The following is a 14,207-nucleotide window of genomic DNA, read 5'->3' as shown; positions in this document are numbered from 1 at the left end:
CGTCCATTTGCCATATTTCATAATCATAAAATGTAGCGACCAAACCTCAAACAGTCTGATCTATGTGCTCCGGTGTCATCCCTGGATCAGTAATGCTGACACCACACAGTACTCGGAGGATTTATAGCAGAGTAGCAATCACACACTTATTACATCGAGTGTCTCATAAGAGAACTTATTACAATAAATATGGCTTAAGGCCATCTAATAACGATAACAGCGGAAGGCTTGGAAGATAAGTGAGTCCATCAACTACAACGACATCACTGAGTATAGAACCATGACCTAAAAACTCCTTAATCGTCGTCTGAAAAGTCTGCAACATCAACGTTGCAACCCGAAATGGGTCAGCACATGGAATATACTGGCAAGGTAACACATAGAGAGTAATGGAATGAAACAGCTATACTACATGCATATTTGGCTGGTGGAAAGCTCTATGGTTACAGTTTTGCATAAAGCCAATTTTTCCCTACTTCAAAGGAATAGATTTATTTAACTATCATGGTGGTTGTTAAACATTAAGAATGGTTGATAGCATTCTCAATCCCAATTAAAAATTATCATTAAACATAACCCAACAAAATTAATTTAGAGTAACATGTTGAGATTCACATGAAAATCCAAGTACTAGATACTCAAGATGTCCATAACCGGGGACACGGCTAACCATGATTAGTTTATTACACTCTGTAGAGGTTTGCGCACTTTTCCCCACAAGACTCGATCGCCTCCGTTTGGTTTCTCGCACTACATGGTGTTTGAGAAGACGGATGACCGAGACATAGTCTTTCAGAAGCGCTGGCACCTTACGATCGGGTAGACCGTACCACCTACATCCCCTACATCTGCTAGTCTACCACTATAAGAGTTCGCACAACTTAGTCAACTATGCTAGAGCCCATAATAGCTTGTGGCTGCACACGGAAGTTTCTAGTATGAATAGTCTCATGATCCCTTTGAGCCTGGGTGGCGGTCCAAAAGAAAACAGGCAAGTCCTGGAATACCCAGGTGCCTCAGTCCACCCAGATGTGTGTTTAAGTTGCCACCTTAGATAAACCTTTAATTAACAATCTCACATCTGTCATGGATTTCACTCACCCAATCCACGTCTACTGGCATAGCATGGCATAATAAGCAAACGTAGAAGTAACTCCCAAAGGTTTGATAATAACAGATAATAGGTACTACCTCATCTACTTCCCATCCCACAAGTTAATTAGATCCTAATCATGCAATGTGTGAGGATTGATCTAATGCAATAAAACTGGGTAGTAGAAAAGGTATGATCAAAGTGTTACTTGCCTTGCTGATGATCCGCGAAACCTAACGATTCGAAGTAACAGGCGGCGCATTCCGGGTATTCTATCGCAGAAAAACAAACAAGCATACAATAAGTACTCATCTAATGCACAGATAAAACTCAAATAAGATATCTAACCAGAAGGTTCAACTTAAGAACTCCGGTTGGCAAAAAGAATCAAATCGAACGAAGCAACGAAAGTGAAATGGCGAAAGAAAACAACTTCGTTCTACTAATCTGGATCTAGGGCAAATTTTACAGTAGCAAAATCTTGTTTAAGTTTGTTAAACGGATAGAGGGTTTCGAGACGAATCTCTAGGCGCTTGAATCGCCTGATTCCGATAAACGAGCGAAAAGTTATACTAAAACGAAAATCGGATCAGGAATCGCGATCAGAAAAATCGCAGATTTAATCTAAGAAAAAGAAAAATGATGAACGCCGATTTTTCTCTCTCTTTTTTTACGGCGGCACGGAAAAATGAGGCGGCGGTGAACCTCGGCGGCGGGATCCGGCGGCGGCGGAGGCGGACGACGGCGGCGGCTAGGGCGGGGGCGGCGGCTGGGCTGGGGCTGGCTAGGGTTTCCCTTGGGGTGGGCTGCCCGGCTTATAAAGGCCCCCCTCGGGCCGGAGTCCTAGTTGGACACGGCCCGTAAGTCGGTTCATTTGTTTTTTAATTTTTTAATTCCGCTTAGAAGAAAAATAAAAAGAAATACTAAACGGTCTCCAAAAATTCCGAAATAAATTTTCGCGGGCTTCTAAAATCAAGACGCACAAGGTGAACATTTATTTGTCACCTAAATGCAATTTTGAAAAACGCACATTTTTCCTAAATTCAAATAGAACACCGAAAAACTCCGAAATAAAATCTTATTTGATTTTATTATTAAATCCTCAATATTTCTTTATTTTGGGAAAGTCATTTTATTCCCTCTCTTATATTTTTGTAATAGAAATAATTGATGATACAATAAATAAAATGAAATGATCCTATTCTCAAAATTTGAGAAAACTCGAATATGAAAATAACGAAATCCCCAACTCTCTCGATGGGTCATTGAGTTGCATAGAATTTCTAGGATCAACCAAAATGCAAAAATAAAATATGATATGCATGATGATCTAATGTATAACATTCCAAATTGAAAATTTGGGATGTTACAAACCTACCCCCTTTAGATGAATCTCGCCCTCGATATTCGGGTTGGCTAGAAAATAGGTGAGGGTGGTCCTTGAGCAAATCTTCCTCTCGCTCCCAGGTGGCTTCATCCTCTGTGTGGTGGCTCCACTGAACTTTGCAAAACTTGATAACCTTGCTGCGAGTAACTCGGCTGGCAAACTCGAGGATCTTAATTGGTTTCTCCTCGTAGGTTGAATCGTTATCCAACTGAATAGTTTCCAAAGGCACTGTGTCTCTCAACGGTATGTCAGCCATCTTCGCGTGGCACTTCTTTAATTGAGAGACGTGGAACACATCATGTACTCCTGACAATCCTTCGGGCAATTCCAACTTGTAGGCCACTTCTCCCATACGCTCCAAAACTCGATAGGGTCCTACAAATCGTGGTGCTAACTTCCCTTTTACTCCAAAACACTTTGTTCCTCGAAGTGGGGATACTCAAAGATAAGCTCTATCTGTGACTTCGTAAACTGTCTCCTTGCGTTTAGAATCTGCATAACTTTTCTGTCTGGACTGGGCTACCTTGAGCCTATCACGAATCAACTTCACCTTCTGTTCAGACTCTTTAATCAAGTCAGGTCCAAACAACTGGCAGTCTCCAACTTCGTCCCATGACAACGGTGTCCTGCACCTCCTTCCGTACAAAACTTCGAAAGGGGCCATCTTCAAACTGGTTTGGTAACTGTTGTTGTAAGAGAACTCTGCATATGGCAAATTATCGTCCCAACTAGATCCGTAATCTAGCGCACAAGCTCTCAGCATATCCTCCAAAATCTGATTGACTCTCTCGGTCTATCCATCTGTCTGTGGATGAAAAGTTGTACTGAATTCTAGCCTGGTTCCCAAAGTTTCGTGCAACTGCTTCCAGAACTTTGAGGTAAACTGGGTTCCTCTATCTGATATGATACTCCTTGGAACTCCATGCAGACATACTATCCTGGTCATGTATATCTTTGCCAACTTAGCACTGGTATAAGTGGTCTTTACTGGGATGAAATGAGCTACCTTCGTCAATCGATCAACTACAACCCAAATCGAGTCATAGCCTGAATGAGTCCTGGGTAATCATGTGATAAAATCCATGCCTAACTTATCCCACTTCCATTCGGGTATCGGCAATGGTTGTAACAATCCTGCTGGCTTCTGATGCTCTGCCTTTACTCTCTGACATACATCACAAACTGCTACATACTCCGCAATATCCTTCTTCATTCCGGTCCAGCAGAAATATCCTTCAAATCCAAATACATCTTGGTATTTCCTGAGTGAATCGAATACGGTGAGTCGTGTGCCTCTTGCAAAATCAACTTCCTGATCTCCGGGTCATTGGGCACGTAAACATGGTCTTCAAACCATAGGGTGTCGTGCTCATCCTCACGAAATCCTTTAGCTTTGCCTTTGCTCAGTTTCTCCTTTATAGCGGCAATCTCCTTGTCAGCTTTCTGAGCTTCCCTGATTTTATCCATCAAGGTTGACTGAATCTCCAATGCTGCTACATAGCCTCTCGGAACTATTTCCAAACATAGTTCACGAAGATTTTCTGCTAACTCCTTGGGTATTTCTCCCGTCATTAATGTATTGACATGGCTCTTACAGCTTAATGCGTCAGCTACTACATTAGCCTTTCCAGGATGATAATGCAATTTCATATCATAATCCTTGATAAGCTCCAACCATCTCCTTTGTCTGAGATTCAACTCCTTCTGTGTGAAAATGTACTTCAAACTCTTATGATCCGTGTACACCCCACAATGATTTCCAATGAGGAAATGTCTCCATGTTTTCAATGCATGCACTACGGCTGCTAACTCCAAATCATGCGTGGCATAATTCAACTCATGAGGCTTCAGTTGTCTTGAGGCATAAGAAACAACTCTCCCTTCCTGCATAAGCACTACTCCAAGTCCTCGACATGAAGCGTCGCAATACACCTCATAATCCTTGGTCTGGTCTGGCAAAATCAACACTGGTGAGGTAACCAAACGTTTCTTCAACTCCTGGAAACTAGCCTCACATTCCCTAGTCCATTTGAACTTGGTATCCTTCTTTAACAACTCAGTCATAGGCTTTACAATCTTTGAGAAATTCTCAATAAATATCTGGTAGTATCCTGCGAGTCCAAGAAAACTCCGGATCTCTCCAACTGTTGTTGGGGCTTCCCACTTGGTCACGGTTTCAACTTTAGTGGGATCAACTACTATACCTTCTCCAGATATAACGTGTCCGAGGAATCCTACTTCCTTTAACCAAAACTCACATTTGCTGAACTTGGCATATAACTGATGTTCTCTGAGCTTTCCAAGTACCAAACGTAAATGCTCCTTATGCTCCTCTTCATTCTTCGAGTAAACCAGGATATCATCAATGAACACTACGATGAACTTATCCAAAAACTCCATAAACACTTTGTTCATCATGTTCATAAAATATGCAGGTGCGTTAGTCAGACCAAATGACATAACGGTATACTCGTATAGCCCATACCTGGTGGTAAAAGCTGTCTTCGGAATATCCTGTTCTCGAATCCTCAACTGGTGGTATCCTGATCGCAGATCGATCTTGGAAAATACCTTAGCTCCTTGCAATCGATCAAACAGATCATTGATCATTGGTAGTGGGTACTTGTTTTTGATCGTTACTTCATTCAATCCTCGATAATCAACAACCATCCTTAACGATCCATCCTTCTTCTCCACTAGAAGTACTGGCGATCCCCAAGGCGAATAACTTGGATGAATATATCCCTTATCCAGTAACTCCTTAATCTGCTTCTTAATTTCTAGCAAATCTTTTGCCGACATCCTATATGGTCTCTTTGATATTGGCCCTGTGCCTGGCAATAGCTCAATCAAAAACTCAATATCTCTATCCGGTGGCATGCCTGGCAACTCCTCTAGAAATACATCAGGAAAATCCCTTACCACTGGTACTTCCTCTTGCACAACTCCTGTTAAGCAATTTACTTGAGTCCTCTTTGGCACATGCCGGGATACATACTTGATCCTTCTCCCTTCTGGGGTGGTAAGCAAAATTGACTTACTAGCACATTCAATATTCCCTTCATACTTTGATAACCAATCCATGCCTAATATCACATCCAATCCTTGAGATTCCAATACTATTAGGTCTGAGGGAAAAACATAGTTACCAATCCTTAATGGTAACCGATCACACCATGGACTAGCCACATACTCTGCTCTGGGCGAGGTTACTAACATGGGTGACCTAAGGGCTTGGGTTGGTAGGTTATACTTATCCACAAATCCCCTTGAGATGTATGAATGCAATGCACCAGTATCAAAAAGAACGAGTGCAGTAAATGACTTAACCAAAAACTTACCTATTACTGCATCAGGCTGAGCTTCAACCTCCTCCACGCTAACGTGGTTCACCTGTCCCCTATTGAAAGGGTTTGGCTTCTTCCCAGAACTTCCATTGCTATTTCCATTTTGTAATTCAGGACATTCATTGGCATAATGTCCTGTCTTCGAACACTTAAAGCAAGTGACTTGGCTCAAGTCCTTCTTGGCTGGGGTTGAGGGGTTGGTGCGGTTCTAGCCGTTGCTTCCTCCGTTGCCATTACCATTCTTGGTGCCATTGTGATTGTGCGAGCTACCTCCTCCATGGGTATGCTGAAAATGTCCTCCCGGTCTAAGGGTAAAACGTGGCTTCTGCTGAGCTCCTGAATTGTACTTTCCTTGTCCGTACTTCCTCTTGCGATTCTCAATTTGTTGTTGCTTCCCTTCAATCATAAGAGCACGATCTACCAACTCCTGGTAGTTGCTGAAGGTGGCTACCATCAACTGCATGCTCAACTCATCATTCAGTCCTTCCAGAAACTTCTCCTGCTTTGCTGCATCCGTAGCGACGTCATCTGGGGCATAACATGCTAGCTTACTAAATTCCTCCACATACTGGCCAACTGTCCTTCCTCCTTGGCACAAGTTGCGAAACTCACGCTTCTTCATGGCCATAGCTCCTACTGAAACGTGTGCAGTACGAAAAGCCTGCTGAAACTGGTCCCATGTGACAGTGTCGACAGGGAAAGTGGCTGTGAAATTCTCCCACCATGATGCTGTGGGTCCTTCTAACTGATGTGCGGCAAACTTCACCTTCTCCGCATCTGTGCATCCTGCTGTGGTCAACTCCCTAGCTGTCTTGCGGAGCCAATCTTCTGCTACTATCATCTTGGTGCTACTGGAAAACACCGGCGGATTTAGCCTAAGAAAACAGGCTAAGTGGTCAACAGGTGGTGGTGGTGGTGGGTTGTTGTTGTTGTTCCCCTGATTCTGATTCTGGACTAGCAACTGCATCGATGTGTTCTGTTGCTGGATCAACTGGGTGAGCTCCGGTGGAAAGGCAAATCCGGGGTCACGTCTCGGAGGCATCTGAGGGTTTTAGAAAAGATAAGATATAAGAATAGAGGGGGTCTAAAGAGAAAACACTACCCATATGCACATGAGGCAAAAGCAAACAATTCACTTCAATCAATCAAACAAGGGCATACAATCGATCTAACAATCGCAAAAAGTGATCGGGCTACTATATTTACATGGTGGACTACTACTACTAATGAGGTGGTCTACTAGAAATATTCTTCGGTTGCAGACTCCATGATATTTGCTCCAGCTTCATCAACATAGTCATCATCGCTACTATCTGCTTTTGAGTCGGTGCCGTCGATGATGATGTAATCTTCCAGGCTAATTTCCTGGGGTTCTTCGTCTTCATCTACTGGCGTAGGGCCTCCCATAAATATTCCAATCTTCTTGATCAGGTCGTTATTCTTCTCCACCAATACTTCAATTTCCTCTTCATAATCTTCTCGTGTAGCCTTGAGTTCTTCCTCCAGTTCCTTGATTCTAGTCTTAGCCTTCTTCAGATCTATCATGTCGGCGCACACCTGGTTCTCCTATCATCAAATGTGCTGGTTTAACTCCTGGATAAAAGCTGCGATTGATCTATCCTTCCTGGTACGGATCATCTCCCAGTGTTCATCTCGGCGACCACAAATCTGGTAGATAGTATCCTTGAGATCCTTGCGGTAGACTTCTCCAATGTGTCCCATGGCGATGTGAGCTGCCATGCTCTTTCCTAGACTCCAAGTTGGTGCATCAAAAGAAAACTCTATGGGCTCAGTGACTGGCATGAACGTCCTTCCTGGAACTTGAACTTGAATCATACAGCGCTCTTCTTCAGGTAAAGTGGCGTTGTAGGTTCCCGTGAAGCTTGGTACTCCTATGTTCAGGTATCTAGTGACTTCCTTCAAGTGACGTCCAAAGGGTGTATCTTCATCCGGTTGCGTGAACTTGTTCCTTGCATCCACCATCCTAAAGAGGTCAGAAGAGGAGAGAGTGAATAGTGATCTAGGTCTTGTGCTTAGTGGTCGTGTCCTATAGTCAGCGTGTGCTCTGATACCATCTCTGTAGCGACCAGACCTCAAATAGTCTGATCTCTGTGCTCCGGTGTCATCCCTGGATTAGTAATGCTGACACCACACAGTACTTGGAGGATTTATAACAGAGTAGCAATCACACACTTATTACATCGATGTCTCATAAGAGAAATTATTACAATAAATATGGCTTAAGGCCATCTAATAACGATAACAGTGGAAGGCTTAGAAGATAAGTGAGTCCATCAACTCCAACGGCATCACTGAGTATAGAACCACGACCTAAAAACTCCTTAATCGTCGTCTGAAAAGTCTGCAACATTAACGTTGCAGCCCGAAACGGGTCAGCACATGGAATATACTGGCAAGGTAACACATAGAGAGTATGGAATGAAACAGCTATACTACATGCATATTTGGCTGGTGGAAAGCTCTATGGTTATAGTTTTGTGTAAAGCCAATTTTTCCCTACTTCAAAGGAATAGATTTATTTAACTATCATGGTGGTTGTTAAACATTGAGAATGGTTGACAGCATTCTCAATCCCAATTAAAAATTATCATTAAACATAACCCAACAAAATTAATTTAGAGTAACATGTTGAGATTCACATGAAAATCCAAGTACTAGATACTCAAGATGTCCATAACCGAGGACACGGCTAACCATGATTAGTTTATTACACTCTGCAGAGGTTTGTGCACTTTTCCCCACAAGACTTGATTGCCTCCGTTTGGTTTCTCGCACTACAGGGTGTTTGAGAAGACGGATGACCGAGACATAGTCTTTCAGAAGCGCTAGCACCTTACGATCGGGTAGACCGTACCACCTACATCCCCTACATCTGCTAGTCTACCACTATAAGAGTTCGCACAACTTAGTCAACTATGCTAGAGCCCATAATAGCTTGTGGCTGCACATGGAAGTTTCTAGTATGAATAGTCTCATGATCCCTTTGAGCCTGGGTGGCGGTCCAAAAGAAAACAGGCAAGTCCTGGAATACCCAGGTGCCTCAATCCACCCAGATGTGTGTTTAAGTTGCCACCTTAGATAAACCATTAATTAACAATATCACATGTGTCATGGATTTCACTCACCCAATCCACGTCTACTGGCATAGCATGGCATAATAAGCAAACGTAGAAGTAACTCCCAAAGGTTTGATAATAACAGATAATAGGTACTACCTCATCTACTTCCCATCCCACAAGTTAATTAGATCCTAATCATGCAATGTGTGAGGATTGATCTAATGCAATAAAACTGGGTAGTAGAAAAGGTATGATCAAAGTGTTACTTGCCTTGCTGATGATCCGCGAAACCTAATGATTCGAAGTAATAGGCGGTGCACTCCGGGTATTCTATCATAGAAAAACAAACAAGCTTACAATAAGTACTCATCTAATACACAGATAAAACTCAAATAAGAGATCTAACCAGAAGGTTCAACTTAAGAACTCCGGTTGACAAAAAGAATCAAATCGAACGAAGCAACGAAAGTCAAATGGTGAAAGAAAACAACTTCGTTCTACTAATCTGGATCTAGGGAAAATTTTACAGTAGAAAAATCTTGTTTAAGTTGGTTAAACGGATACAGGGTTTCGAGACGAATCTATAGGCGCTTGAATCGCCTGATTCCGATAAACGAGCGAAAAGTTATACTAAAACGAAAATCAGATCAGGAATCGCGATCAGAAAAATCGCGGATTTAATTCGAGAAAAGGAAAAACGATGAACGCCGATTTTTTTTCTCTCTTTTTTTACGGCGGCACGGAAAAACGAGGCGGCGGCGAACCTCGGCGGCGGGATCCGGCGGTGGCGGCGGCGGCGGCTAGGGCGGGGCCGGCGGCTGGGCTGGGGCTGGCTAGGGTTTCCCTCGGGGTGGGCTGCCCGGCTTATAAAGGCCCCCCTCGGGCCGGAGTCCTAGTCGGACACGGCCCGTAGGTCGGTTCATTTTTTTTTAATTCCGCTCGGAAGAAAAATATAAAGAAATACTAAACGGACTCCAAAAATTCCGAAAGAAATTTTCACGGGCTTCTAAAATCAAGCTGCACAAGGTGAACATTTATTTGGGACCTAAAGGAAATTTTGAAAAACGCACATTTTTCCTATATTCAAATAAAACACCGAAAAACTCCGAAATAAAATCTTATTTGATTTTATTATTAAATCATCAATATTTCTTTTGGGAAAGTCATTTTATTCCCTCTCTCATATTTTTGTAATAGAAATAATTGATGATAAAATAAATAAAATCAAATGATCCTATTATCAAAATTTGAGAAAACTCGAATATGAAAATAACGAAATCCCCAACTCTCTCCGTGGGTCATTGAGTTGCGTAGAATTTCTAGGATCAACCAAAATGCAAAAATAAAATATGATATGCATGATGATCTAATGTATAACATTCCAAATTGAAAATTTGGGATGTTACATAAAATACGACAATTGCTAACATGATTCTGACAGACTTTAAGCATTGCTACGGGTGAGAAGGTCTCATTTTAGTCAACTCCTTGAACTTGTCGAAAACCTTTCGCAACAAGTCGAGCTTACTAGATAGTAACATTACCATCAGCGTCGGTCTTCTTCTTGAAGATCCATTTATTCTCTATGGCTTGCCAATCATCGAGCAAGTCAATAAAAGTTCATACTTTGTTCTCATACATGGATCCTATCTTAGATTTCATGGCCTCAAGCCATTTTGCAGAATCTGGGCTCATCATCGCTTTCTCATAGTTCGTAGGTTCGTCATGGTCTAGTAATATGATCTCCAGAATAGGATTACCGTACCACTCTAGTGCGAAACATGCTCTGGTTGACCTATGAGGTTCTATAGTAACTTGATCTGAAGTTTCTCCGGCATTCGGGAGTTGCATAATCTCATAGTCAGAGGAATATGTATAAGTCATGAAGAAAGCAATAGCAATAAAACTTAATGATCATTATGCTAAGCTAACGGATGGGTCTGGTCCATCACATCATTCTCCTAAGGATGTGATCTCGTTAATCAAATGACAACACATGTCTATGGTTAGGAAACTTACCCATCTTTGATCAATGAGCTAGTCTAGTAGAGGCTTACTAGGGACATGGTGTTTTGTCTATGTATCCACACATGTATCTAAAGGAAATATGCCCTAGAGGCAATAATAAAGTTGTTATTTATATTTCCTTATATCATGATGAATGTTTACTATTCATGCTAGAATTGTATTAACCGGAAACTTAGTACATGTGTGAATACATAGACAAACAGAGTGTCACTAGTATGCCTCTACTTGACTAGCTCGTTAATCAAAGATGGTTAAAGTTTCCTAAGCATAGACATGAGTTGTCATTTGATAAACGGGATCACATCATTAGAGAATGATGTGATTGACATGACCCATCCGTTAGCTTAGCACTATGACCGTTTAGTTTATTGCCATTGCTTTCTTCATAACTTATACATGTTCCTATGACTATGGGCTTATGCAACTCCCGAATACCGAGGAACAACTTGTGTGCTATCAAACATCACAACGTAAATGGGTGATTATAAATATGCTCTATAGGTGTCTCCAATGGTGTTTGTTGAGTTGGCATAGATCGAGATTAGGATTTGTCACTTCGATTGTCGGAGAGGTATCTCTGGGACCTGTCGGTAATTCTCATCACTATAAGCCTTGCAAGCAATGTGACTAAAGAGTTAGTTACGGGATGATGAAGGAAATATGCCCTAGAGGCAATAACAAAGTTTGTATTTATGTTTCCTTATATCATGATAAATGTTTATTATTCATGCTAGAATTATATTAACCAGAAACTTAGTACATGTGTGAATACATAGACAAACAGAGTGTCACTAGTATGCCTCTACTTGACTAGCTCGTTGAATCAAAGATGGTTATGTTTCCTGACCATAGACATGAGTTGTCATTTGATTAACGGGATCACATCATTGGAGAATGATGTGATTGACTTGACCCATCCGTTAGCTTAGCACGATGATCGTTTAGTTTTTTGCTATTGCTGTCTCCATAACTTATACATGTTCCTATGACCATGAGATCATGCAACTCCCGAATACAGGAGGAACACTTAGTGTGCTATCAAATGTCACAACGTAATTGGGTGACTATAAAGATGCTCTACGGGTGTCTCCGATGGTGTTTGTTGAGTTGGCATAGATCGACATTAGGATTTGTCACTCCGAGTATCGGAGAGGTATCTCTAGGCCCTCTCGGTAATGCACATCACAAGCCTTGCAAGCAATGTGACTAATGAGTTAGTTGCGGGATGATGCATTATGGAACAAGTAAAGAGACTTGCCGGTAACGAGATTGAACTAGGTATTGAGATACCAACGATCAAATCTCGGGCAAGTAACATACCGATGACAACGGGAACAACGTATGTTATTGTGCGGTTTGACCGATAAATGTATTCATAGAATATGTAGGAACCAATATGAGCATCCAGGTTCCACTATTGGTTATTGACCGGAGATGAGTCTCGGTCATGTCTACATAATTCTCGAACCCGTAGGGTCCGCACGCTTAACGTTCAGTGACGATCGGTATTATGAGTTTATGTGTTTTGATGTACCGAAGGTAGTTCGGAGTCCCGGATATGATCACGGACATGACGAGGAGTCTCGAAATGGTCGAGACGTAAAGATCAATATATTGGAAGCCTATGTTTGGACATCGGAATGGTTCTGAATGAGTTCGGTCATTTTCCGGAGTACCGGGAGGTTACCAGAACGCCCGAGGGAGTATATGGGCCTTATTGGGCCTTAGTGGAATAGAGGAGATGAAGGGAAAAGGTGGGAGGCGCGCCCCCTAGCCCAATCCGAATTGGGTGCCCCCCTTTCCTTCCCTCTCTCCTCCCCTTCCTTCTCTCCTACTCCTACTACTTGGAAGGGGGAATCCTACTCCCGGTGGGAGTAGGACTCCCCTAGGGCGCGCCATAGAGGGCCGACCCTCCCCCTCCTCCATTCCTTTATACGGGGGAGGGGGAACCCCATAGACACACAAGTTGATCATTGTCTTAGCCATGTGCGGTGCCCCCCTCCTCCATAATCCACCTCTGTCATATCGTCGTAGTGCTTAGGCGAAGCTCTGCGCCGGTAGCTTCATCATCAACGTCATCATGCCATCGTGCCGACGAAGCTCTCCCTTGAAACTCAGCTGTATCGATAGTTCGTGGGACGTACCGAGCTGAAAGTGTGCAGATCACAGAGGTGCCGTACTTTCGGTACTAGGATCGGTCGGATCGTGAAGACGTACGACTACATCAACCGCGTTGGCATAATGCTTCCACTTACGGTCTACGAGGGTACGTGGCCAATACTCTTCCCTCTCATTGCTATGCACCACCATGATAGATCTTGCGTGTGCGTAGGATTTTTTTTGAAATGACTGCGTTCCCCAACAGAGGCATCCGAGCCAGGTCTATGCGTAGATGTTATATGCACGAGTAGAACACAAAGGAGTTGTGGGCATGGGTATATACATATTGCTTGCCGTCACTAGTTGATTCTTGATTCAGCAGTATTGTTGGATGAAGCGGCTCAGACCGACATTACGCGTACACTTACACGAGACTGGTTCTACCGACGTGCTTCACACACAGGTGGCTGGTGGGTGTTAGTTTCTCCAACTTTAGTTGAATTGGATTCAATGAAAAAGGTTCTTTTTGAAGATCAAAAAGCAATCACTATACCGCGTTGTGGTTTTTGCTGCGTAGGTAAGAACGGTTCTTGCTCAACCCATAGCAGCCACGTAAAACTTGCAACAATAAAGTAGAGGACATCTAACTTGTTTTTGCAGGGCATGTTGTGATGTGATATGGTCAAGACAAGATGCTAAATTTTATTGTATGAGATGATCATGTTTTGTAACATAGTTATCGGCAACTGGCAGGAGCCATATGGGTGTCGCTTTATTGTATGAAATGAAATCGCCATGAAATTGCTTCACTTTATCCCTAAGCGGTAGCGATAGTCGTAGCAGCAATAGTTGGCGAGACAACAACGATGCTTCGATGGAGATCAAGGTGTCAAGCCAGTGACGATGGTGATCATGATGGTGCTTTGGAGATGGAGAGCAAAAGCACAAGATGATGATGGCCATATCATATCGCTTATATTGATTGCATGTGATGTTTATACTTTATGCATCTTATTTTGCTTAGTTCGGTGGTAGCATTATAAGATGATCTCTCACTAAATTTCAAGGTACAAGTGTTCTCCCTGAGTATGCACCGTTGCTACAGTTCATCGTGCCGAGACACCATGTGATGATCGGGTGTGATAAGCTCTACGTTCACATACAACGGGTGC

Source organism: Triticum aestivum, chromosome 5A, assembly GCF_018294505.1.
Source record: "Triticum aestivum cultivar Chinese Spring chromosome 5A, IWGSC CS RefSeq v2.1, whole genome shotgun sequence".
In the NCBI taxonomy this organism is placed as follows: Eukaryota; Viridiplantae; Streptophyta; class Magnoliopsida; order Poales; family Poaceae; genus Triticum; species Triticum aestivum.
Note: the sequence above shows the minus strand (reverse complement) of the source record.